The sequence below is a fragment of the Zootoca vivipara genome, chromosome 5 (assembly GCF_965207765.1).
Source record: "Zootoca vivipara chromosome 5, rZooViv2.hap1.1, whole genome shotgun sequence".
Taxonomy (NCBI): domain Eukaryota; kingdom Metazoa; phylum Chordata; class Lepidosauria; order Squamata; family Lacertidae; genus Zootoca; species Zootoca vivipara.
The window spans coordinates 42,584,944-42,595,472 of record NC_142588.1 but is presented as its reverse complement, the minus strand read 5'-3'; the positions used below and the strand labels follow the sequence as shown (position 1 = coordinate 42,595,472).

At 47.4% G+C, this 10,529-nt stretch overlaps 1 protein-coding gene across 4 annotated transcripts in view; it reads left to right on the top strand.

Annotated features, from left to right (window-relative positions):
* Positions 1-3,424: 3,424 nt before the first annotated feature.
* Positions 3,425-10,529, top strand: part of HMX2 (H6 family homeobox 2) — a 27,419-nt gene continuing 20,314 nt past the window's right edge. For all 4 annotated transcript variants that reach the window (XM_035138658.3, XM_060274810.2, XM_088670444.1 and 1 more), the window contains exon 1: positions 3,425-3,507. The gene's annotated coding sequence lies outside the window, so the exon portion shown is untranslated. The remainder of the gene's footprint in view (positions 3,508-10,529) is intronic.

Genomic DNA, 10,529 nt, shown 5'->3' with positions numbered 1-10,529 from the left:
GAATCAGGAGAGTAGGATAAAACTGAGAATCAGAGCAAAGTTTTTTTGTTTAAGGATGAGAATAGATCGGTGGGTTGTGGGGCTGGGAGGTTGGGAAGAGGGATCGTTGTCCTACAGAGAAGTCCTTTAAAAATAAATACTGTAAATAGGGGAGACGCTTGTGCTTGCAAGAACCGATGCGCTCTACGTCTGGTTTCGGCCCTTCTCCGCTCTCTCTGGAGTGTTCTGCGGTAGATAGCAGGCTGATGGCTTCACACGCCGCGAGCAACGGGTTAAAAAACCCCTAGCGTCACAGCTAGAGACGGAGAAAGGCAAGCAAAGGGGAGGATTGATTTGCACAGCCTTTCTGCGCGTCGAAGTGGGCAGCGCGCGCCGCTTGTTCCAACTGTGAGTCGCCGCGTGGTCTCCTCCTCTCCCGCAGCTCAGTATTCGAACTCAGAATCCTGAGCCTTCGCCAGTATCAGATTGGCTGACAGAAGCTTCTAATCGGGAAAGACGCACGCTTGGTCCTTTGTTACTTTTGGAGACACTCGGACTCTGGAGCCTTTCTGGTGTGCCTGGAGCTCTCCAAGCGCACGGGGCCGGGATTAGATTTCCAATCCGAGTGTATCTCTGTTGCAGAACTGCTCCAAAACCCCAACACTCAGAGGCTGGGTCAATGCATCTTATACCCGAAAGGAAGCCCCTTCCTAGTCACACTTTGAATCCGATTTCACTCCAGTTTGCCAATGTAAAATGTTTCTAAGCGCCAAACCAGGCTGCTGGAGCATTCTATTCAACTCTGAGAGAATGAAAATCGTTGCTGCTTACTCCAGGCTTTTTAATGAATTTGCTCTTCAGCAGTCCATCCAAGAGAGGGAGGGAAAAGGTCGTGGTTCTGTTGTTATTCACTCCAGAGAAAACTTACCCAGATAGTCTTTTTCTAGGCGATTTTTGTTTTCTTTGTTCCATCTCTTGAGCTCAATTGGTACAGGGCGTGTGCTCTTCAATAGATCTTTGGGGCCCGCTTTCAGAGATAATATCGTTTTCCGTTTATAGAAAACTGTCGTGAATAATTCTGTGTGTGTATGTATGTATACAGTTGAGGCAAGGTTTCACCAGAAAAGAAAGAAACAAGAAGGAAGGAGAAAAGATAACCATTTATTTTCCTTTCGTTTGGGATTAAAACCTCTTGGCCTGTGTGATAAATGGAAAATAAACATAAATGTAGAGTCAAAATACGATCTTCCTTGTGTCACCTGCAAACAAGCTGATGCCTTTGGGCTGTTTGCAATACTAACTTTGGGCCAAGCCACTAGCAATCCATTAAAAAGCCCTGTTGCAACAGCAAATATCTCCTTCCATTGGCGAACACCCTGCCGCAATGTTATCAAACGCCGAGAAAAATAACTTCTCTATTTGTGGTTAGTGCCTAGAAAACGGTTCCTGGCTCACCCTGTCTTTACTCAATCGAGTAAGGACCAGTTGGAGGCGAGCACAGCTTGTTGCCCCCCCACCTTATTTCTTTATCTTTCTTTTATATGTTACACCTGCTTCTGTTGCCTGCAATTCCCCCTCCCCTCTCTGCCAAAGCATTCCGGTTCAAAATTGCAAGAGAGTCCATAGCTATTGGCTGAGACGCGAGGGTTTCCCCACTAGCCTATGTGTTCAGGGGTCAAGGCCTTATAACGCAACCTTCGCCAACATGGTGCCCCCCATATAGGGCTGTGGGGGTTGTACAAAGCAGGTTGGCCAGTGTGAGAACAGGATGCTGGTCTGATCCAGAAGACTCTTTTTAAGAACATAAAGAGAGCCTTCTGCATCAGACCAATGACCCATCTAGTGCAGCATCCTATTCCCACAGTGGCCAACCAGAGATTTTGGAGTGCCATTCCCAGCAATTCCGGCTGGTGCTCACGGCGAGTTGTAGACCAACAACAGCTGGAGGCCACCAGCTTGGCGAAAGCTGCTGCGATTTAACGCGAGATGTCGTCAGACACTGCGATTAGGAACCTTTGGCTAGCTAGACAGTCAGTTGGTAGGGAGCAAGTTCTGATCCGCAGTCCACTTAATGACCCGGAATTCCTCCTTCATAAGACCAACGCACCCAACGCAGAAACCTGTAGTCCCCTCAAGCCGCTGACTTCAAAATCAAACTCAGGTGCGCAATGAGTAAATGGAGGCGTGGACAGGTCTTGGGCGCCCCTACGCCTCTCATTCTAACCTCTTGTTGACCTGAGGTCCGTTCTCTCTGACGGGCTCCAAGGCAGGCGCTGGGGGCTTCTCCTTCCTCCAGCCCCTTGAAGAAACCCGCTGGAAGGGAAGCACAACTTCTTCAGGTCTGTTGATCTGCCCTCTTCTCTCTCTCTCTCTCTCTCTCTCTCTCTCTCTCTCTCTCTCTCTCTCTCTCTCTCTCCTGAGGCCCTTGCTTAAGTATAATTTCAGCTCCCTTCAAACGCAATCTGCACCTCACCTCACTGAAATCAAGGTCTTTAAAAAAAGGGGGGGGGGAGAAGAATGGATTCAGGATGGACTCCTCCAAGTCTTGCTTAAAATAAATAAAAAAATAAAAGCAGCCACATTTCATTAAGCCAGCGATGTTTTAGTAGCAAGTAGGAGTGAGTGGGAAACGGCCACCCAAGAGCAACTCCTGCGCGTCATTGCGCGCCAGCTCTAGGCGTTTGCGTGGATAAGTCAGGCGCGCGCAAACTTGCTTCGGTTTGCAAAGTTTGCCGGGGTGCTGTGGAAGGACCAGGGTTTTGATCTGGGAGTTAAGTAAGAGCCCTTGCTCACCCACTCCTTCTGGGCCCGCACTTGGCCATCCCTAACCAGGGCGCAAGGAACAGGCCTTCCCGGAGCCTCTGACCTGAGATCACACGGGCTGTGCTTGGAAATGTCAAACGTTTTATATGCAACGCGTGCATAGAACTGGGGCTCCTTTATACTGGACAGTAAAGAGGACTTATTTCTCTTGTAAAAAAACAATACGTGTAAGTAGCCACTCAACCCCAATGGATTGTTGTACCTTTTATTTAAATAATAATAATGGTTCCAAACAAATCTCTTGGAAACCACCAAGGCAAGCCTGTTTGGTCTCAATTCAAAGGCAGTTGCTGCCATTTCTTAATCTGCAGCCACTCCACCGCCACTTCTCTTTATTGCTGAAATTGGACTCTGACAAATCTCTGCCTTTGTTTGTCATGCAAGAGAGGGAGCGTCTACTTTATCTTCCCCTGTTCCCTTCTGTCTCTCCTCTCCCCCCCCCTCGCCATTCCTTTCTTTAAAGCTCCAGTGAACAGGACTCGCTCGGATGTTTGTATTAGCAACATACATGTATTTCTTTTATTTAGGAGTAAATAGAGGCTTGCTGTGTATAGGCAACAGCAGGCACCAAGATATAAAACTTCCTCGGGACGTCAGATCTGGCGGGGGAAGAATTCAGCAGACTTGGTGGAGATTAAAACGCAGAGCAGACGCCGCCTCCAGCAGCCAGCAGCTCTGTAGAGTTTAGCAGAAGAATTGAAAGAGGTAATTCGATTGAAACATCTTGCTCTGTGGGGAAGGGGGTATTTTACACGTACCTTTTAAAAAAAAAAGTTTCTACCTCGTCCTTGGACCCGGAAAGTAACGCGAGAATGACGCTGGGCGGGGAGGGGAGAAGGTAGGATCAGTTTGAAAAAGGAAAGAAAGTTGGCCAAATAAACCTAGCTATGCATACTGTGAGATCGGAGAGGGGAGTTTAAAAAAAAAAAATCTGCTGGAAATTTAAAACTGGGGTGGGTTCCTCCCTCAACCTCCGCCTGCCTCCCTCCGCCCCGGAATCTGCTCTGCAAGTGTCTCTGTAACAATCACTTTGCTCTATCGACTTAGCATAGTGTGTGCAAACGGAATGAGAAGCCCATTAAGAGCATTAACAGATTGGCCTGGCATAATACAGCAGCTCATATTGATCGCCAAACGTCTGTAAAATATTGTTTCAAATGAATCTATTGTTCCTGTGTGCTCTTTTCGTCAGTGTTGATGACCTTGGGATGCTCGCAAACAGGCAAATTATCCTTTCAGGGCTCAATCTGATTAAGCAACCCTCCTGTTCTCCCCTTACATCCTTGCTAACTTGGCAATGAGCAGCGAGGGGGAGGGAGGGCGCAGGATATATAGGGGTTCCGTGGCAGAGCTCTGAGGTGGGGCAGGGTGCTGGCTTGAGGTTCAGAGTCCAGAGCAGGGCTGAGCAGACTTCAGGCTTGGCGGGATCTGCTTTGGGTTGTGGTTTCGCTTTAAAATAGAATCCTGAAATCAACCCACCGGAGCCTGGTGCAAAAGTCATTCCCTTAGACTGAAAGAATTCTGAACCCAGAAAAGGATTCTGAGTGACTCAAAACCGAATAGTGCACCAGACCTTCCACAGTCAAATCCTCTCCCTCTTCATTTCAGCTGGTTTATTTAGGGAGGAGATAGCATTTGGTTGCTGCCATTGTTTAAATAATTGCCCCTGAGGAATCCTTGCTTATCTACTTCAAATCACCCAGAGATCTATCAGTAGCCCACTACTGGCCTAGAGAACAATCATTGCAGGGACACCTGAAATGCAGATCTAAGTTTGTTTAGTCAGAAGCAAGTCTTGTGAAGCACTCTGAAGCTGGGTGTTCTTAATCATATAATTAGTTGCCTACCCTTGACTGTAAGTCCTTCTCCCATATTACTTCCCTTGCTCTACTAAGGCTGAAGTTCTACAAGAATAGGCCCCATTGAACTCAGGAGGACTCATTTGGGAGTTAAGGTAGCACAAGACTGGGCTGTTAACTGCTGCATTTTAGCAATATTCTCCCAATACAGCACATGCAGTGTGTTCCAGTGATTAGAGTTTTTTGTCTGCATCTGGGTGTGCATTTCACTCAAAGATTTATTGTGGGAGCCAAGGGGAAAGAGAGAAAGATGTCATTTCTCCTTATCCCTCATTTTTGCCCCTCTGTCTGTAAAACTGAAGGGACTTACCTGTTTTGAGGGCAGAAAATGAAGACTTGAACCTATTTTATTTTTTTACTCTAAAACCACTGCTAATGTTGTTGTTGAATCATGAAGTTGCTGGAGGGAGATTGAAAAGGTCTTCATCCTTGATACTTAAAGTACTGTAAGCCAGAGGTGGGGGACTTGTGGCCATTCAGAGGTTGCTGGACTGCAGTTCCCATCATCCCTAGCCATTGGCTACAAGATCTGGGGGTGATGGGAGTTGGAGTTCAGCAACCTCTGGAGTGCCCAACCCTTGCAGCAAGTGGAGAAGTCAGGTCCTCTAGTTCTAATAGAAAACAGTGAACATGTCAAGTTGAATAGAATCGAGGCTTAATGTCTAATAGCCAGATCCATAATGCAGAGGAAGCATATTTGAGAATGCTTATGGTGGTGGATCAGTTACACATTATCACCCTATAGCCATTCTTGAAGCCATAACTTGAAGGGTTTGAGGAAGGTTTTCTACCCTCTTAGGGCTTGGGAGTGTTAAGCAGGGAGAGTTCTACTTTGCTTAAGTGTTGATCCCCCACACTGTGAAAAGGTTCATCTACTGATGCCTGAATACCCCCTTCTTTCTCTCTTAAATCTGGTCAGCTTGTTAGCTCTTCTTCACTGGAAGATTTTAAGCAGAGGCTGGGTGGCTGTTTGTCAGGGATACCATAGTTCAGTGTTTCTCAACCTTTTTTGGGCCACAGCACACTTGTTCCGTGAAAAAAATCACGAGGCACACCACCATTAAAAAAGTTAAAAAATTTAACTCTGTGTCGCCCTATATTGACTATAATTATGACTGTAAGAAACACTTGCCAATTGCTGTGTTGCTTGCAATCTCCTGTAATAAGGCTTCACAAGCCGTCCGGCGGGGTCAGCGTTGTGCATTGGCGGCCGCCAGGCACGTGACAATGCAAATTGCCCTTCTCGTCGCCGCACGTCGCGGCACACCAGCCAGCGTATCGCTAGTGTGCCGCGGAACAGCGGTTGAGAAACGCTGCCATAGTTGCCTGCTGCATTGCAGATCCTGCATTTAAAGCAGGGGGTTGGGCTAGATGACTTTTATGGTCCCTTCCAACTGTATCAGATTCTGTGTGTCAATAAGGATGAAACCCTATGATGGGGGTAGCCAATGTGGTGCCCTCTGTTGTTTTACTTTGCAAAGTGAGCTGAACCCTTTGCTGGGGAAAGTGGGCTTACCTTGGCTGCAATAGCACACAGAGACACTTGGTGCGGACAAACATGATAACTTAGGCTTATTACAGAAAATACGTGTTTTATAGAAAGGAGTTCCAGTTCTAACTAATTAAGTTGGGAGGTGCAAGGGAGCCACCTTGTTCCTTGCACCCAGCAGAGATACATCAAAATATGACCTCTCTCCAAGAGGGTTCAAGAGAAAATGTGAGGGAGACAGAAAAAGATAGCTGCAACCTGAGAATATCATTCTACCATCAAAGAAAAGGTCAGCGCAGAGATCAAAGGACAATGAGACAGTTTAGAAATTTGGAGGCTCCCTTTTCTGTCTCCTTTTACCCCATGCAAATCCCTAAGCAAGGAGTTGTGTGCTAACACTTTCAATGCCTTCTAAGTGTTGTGCACTACAACTCCCATCAACCCCAACCAGCATGGCTGGTGGTTAGGCATGATGGGAGTTGGAATCCAGCAATATCTGGAGGCATAGGAGCCTAGGGGCCAAGGTCCCTTCAGCCCCCTTGCCCAATAAAATATTTGAGGGGGCTTTACCCCAAAAGTTGGTGGAGATTGCTACCGGTATCCAAATGGTGTGTGTGCACCATGCAGGGTGGGGCTTACCTGCCCCCCTATTTTATTCAAGATGGCACACCTGTCTGGAGGGCACCACTTGGATACCCCAGACCCATTGATTTCAGTGGGATCAATTGCTTGGCAGGTGTTTGCAACTGCATCAGTTGGGTCTTCTTTCTCTCCTTCTCCAGAAAGTGTTTGTTTCTTGAATCAGACTAACCAAATACCATTTATTTTTTTTTAAATGTGGCTAGACACCAGTTTTCAATAATGCATTTATTAAGGAGTTTTCAATGATTCTGGCAGGCGTCTAGAACCATTAATTCCGGCAAAGACACAAATTCCTTTGAACTCCTGAGTTTGCATGGTGTTGGCCCAATGCAAAGAATGTCATCACTCCATTTAAGATGAAATGTAGGTTCTGCAACAGTGTAGAGATGGTAATGGTGAAATCCCTCTTCATGCCGTGCATCTGGATTTGGCTGGAATTCTTAATCTGGAGTTGGCCTACTTGGAAATTCCATTGAGAGGCGTGAGCCTGACTACAGCTTGAGGTGTTTTGGATCTGTTTGTCATCCTCTGATCTTAGGCTGCTCAACTAGTTATGCAGAATAAAGTGGCAGTGAATTAGAGGTCCTGAGTTGTGATCTGTACTCCTTTAGATAACAAATGGGGGGGGGGTGATTATATTTTTTTAATTCCTTCCTGGAGAGGAAAGGATAAACAACACTCCCCTGTAATAGAAAACTAGTTCATCAAGAAGTGTGCATGCACACGAAAGCTCATACCTATGACAAACTTAGTTGGTCTCTAAGGTGCTAATGGAAGGATTTTTTATTTTTATTTTGACTGCGTCAGACCAACACGGCTACCTACCTGTAACTAGTTCATCAAAGAGAAGGGTTTGGCAGACCACTCACTAATGTGCTAGTTTAGTAAATGCAGGGAGGGTTAAAGAAACGGGGAAGCATTCAGAATTATGACACCGCTCCGCTCCCCGCCCCGCCCACAAAATCGCAGTATAAAACTCACATCTCTGAATTAAGAGCCATGTAGTGCAGTGGTTAAAGCAGGGAGGCCAGAAGTTCGAATCCCCATTCAGTCACGAACCTCATTGGATGACCTTGAACCAATCAAAAATAAAAGGGGTGGGGGAGAGGAGCCGCTGCCCTGAGCAATCTGGAAGCCGGTTTGAAATGTGCGTAATAACAACAGACATTCTCGTGACGAGCAATGCGTAAAGGCGCTTCTTGTTTGGAAACGTAATCCATGTCCACTCGAAATTCGAGCTGGCATCTCACCAGAACCGCACGACGGAAACCAAAACTTCTGATCCAAAGCATATAGACTGACATCGGGAGCACCGATTGCCACGCAGCGAGTGCTTGCGTCTTGGGACGGGAAGGGTGCTTAGATTTTCTGTTTCCAAAGACAGGGAACTAGAGTCATCTCCAATGCGAGAACGATGGTCTTCTCTCGCTCCCGGCCACTTTAAGATCAGAGTCAGATGAACCAGGCTTGCGTTTTGTTCTTCATAATTTGGTGGGTGGGGAGGGGAGGCAGTTTTTCTAACACTTCTGTCAGCGTAAAAGCGCGCAGGTTTTCGAGTCAGGCAGAATTCTGCAGCCGGCACGAAAGTGCTTGGTCCCTGCAAGCATCTCTAGGTCGAAGGCGAGGCATGATACCGGTATAAACCTGATCTCTGAGAAATAGTGTAGGGTTATGGTCGGCTCCCCTCGGGGGAAAAGTATATCCTAAGCAATGGAAAAAGCACAGAACAGAGCAATTGACCTATCCAAGCGCCTTCCGTGCCTTGCGAGCCTATGCTTTTCCTATGTTCCGTGGGATCTACTGTTGTTGTAACTAGGGCACATAATATTGAAACCCCAATAAATGTAAGGTTATGAATGGTGTGAAGGGGAACAAAGGAGAAATCCCTGTGTCCAGTCAATTCATTGATCAATCTAGTGGGGAATCCCAGGCACCGGGGTGAATGAGGCCCTCCAGAACTCTCCCCAGGCCATGATGGGATGTTGCTTTCAGCTGCGATGGTGCCTCTTGGCTGCCTTGGTGGAGAGACGGCGGCGTGGGGTAGCGATCTCTGGGTTTTGCGTGGCTCGAAAACAGCCTACTGAAAAGAGCCACTTTTACTTATAGCTACGGCTGCCGTCACCAGCACCAGCCTGTGGCCCCTGGAACGCTGCCTGCGACAGAATGGGACCCTCGAGCTGAAGATGGTTCCCTGCCACCCCAGAGCACGTCTACATCAAGGGGTGGAACCCAGGGCCTTGGACTCAGCTCCCATCAACCCCAGCAATAGCCAGGGGTGATGGGAATTGGAGTACACCAAAGAAAGCAAGTGGGGTGCCACATAGGCTCTCCATCCCTGGTCTAAGATGACTGGCACCGGTAGCTACTCTCCAGGATTTCAGACAGAAAGTTGTCCCAGCCATATCTGGGGATGCCAGAGACGGAACTTTTGCGTACAAAGCTAATGCTTTCCTACGGGTCTATGGCCCAATCCTCACTTAAACGGAATGACAGGTGCAAAGTACCCTTTTCACGAATTAATAGTAAGCAGTGCAATCCTACGCATGTTTATTCCGAAGTAAATATCATCAAATAAGTTTCTAGATAGGGTTATAGCCTATGGCAGGGGTAGCCAACGTGCTGCCTGGCCTGCAGATGTTGCTGGACTACATCTCCCATCATCCCTGACTATTGCCCATGCTGACTGGGGCTGCTGGGGAGTTAGGATCCAACAGCATCTGTATGATGTCTATCCCAGGCCTATGGCATGAGATTTATTGTTGGGGTGTCCAGATGCAAACGAGGGCAGAATTCCTGCAACTTTAATAGAAGCACAGAAGAATGGCCTCTACTGTCTAGCAGCCTAGTAATAGAATCATAGAGTTGGAAAGGACCCCGTGGGTCATCTAGTTCAGGGTTTCCCAAACTTGGGTCTCCAGCTGCTTTTGGGTTACAAGTCCCACCATCCCTGAGCATTGGTCCTGCTGGCAAGGAATGATGGGCGTTGTAGTACAAAACAACAACAACTGGAGACCCAAGTCTGGGAAACCCTGATCTAGTCCAACCCCCATGCAATGCAGGAATATGTACCCATAGGGGATCAAATCCATAACTTTGGCATTATCAGCGCCGCACTCTAACCAACTGGGCTATTGCAGCTGACGTGGCGGTCTCCCGATGCTGTTCAATGGTCATGGATGGTGGGAATTGTAGTCCAATAATATATGGGGAGGGCGCCGCATCGGGTAATGGGGCTAATTTGAGCAGAAAGCAGGAAAAGTGAGAGGAAAAGAAACGACCCTTTTTAGCTCTGCAGCTCTCGGGATCTCCGAACCCGGCTCTCCAAGCAAGCAAGGCTTTCGAAAAGATCTCATCTGGGATCCAAGTTGTGTCAGCGGTGTTGCACGAACAATTTGCTGGACGGGGGCTTGGCAAACCTTTGGGGATGATGCCAAATAGAAACGTGTCCCTTTAAGGTGGTGCGGGGATTTTTCAAATTCTTCCCTCCCTGACTGGTGCGACTCAGTCCAGTTTCTTCCCGATCCATCTCTGGCAATTCCCCTTTGTCCCCAACAGAACCCGCTCTTTCTATTTCTGTGCTTTTAACCTCATTGAAACTAGTGCGGGGGGAAGGGAGGTCGGAGGAGAAAAATGGGGATGAAACTGAAAATAGGGGCAATTAATCGATGGCTCCATTAATTATGGATCTTAAAATGTGAATGTTAATAGGACTGGAATAGAAGCTGTGGCAGCAGTGC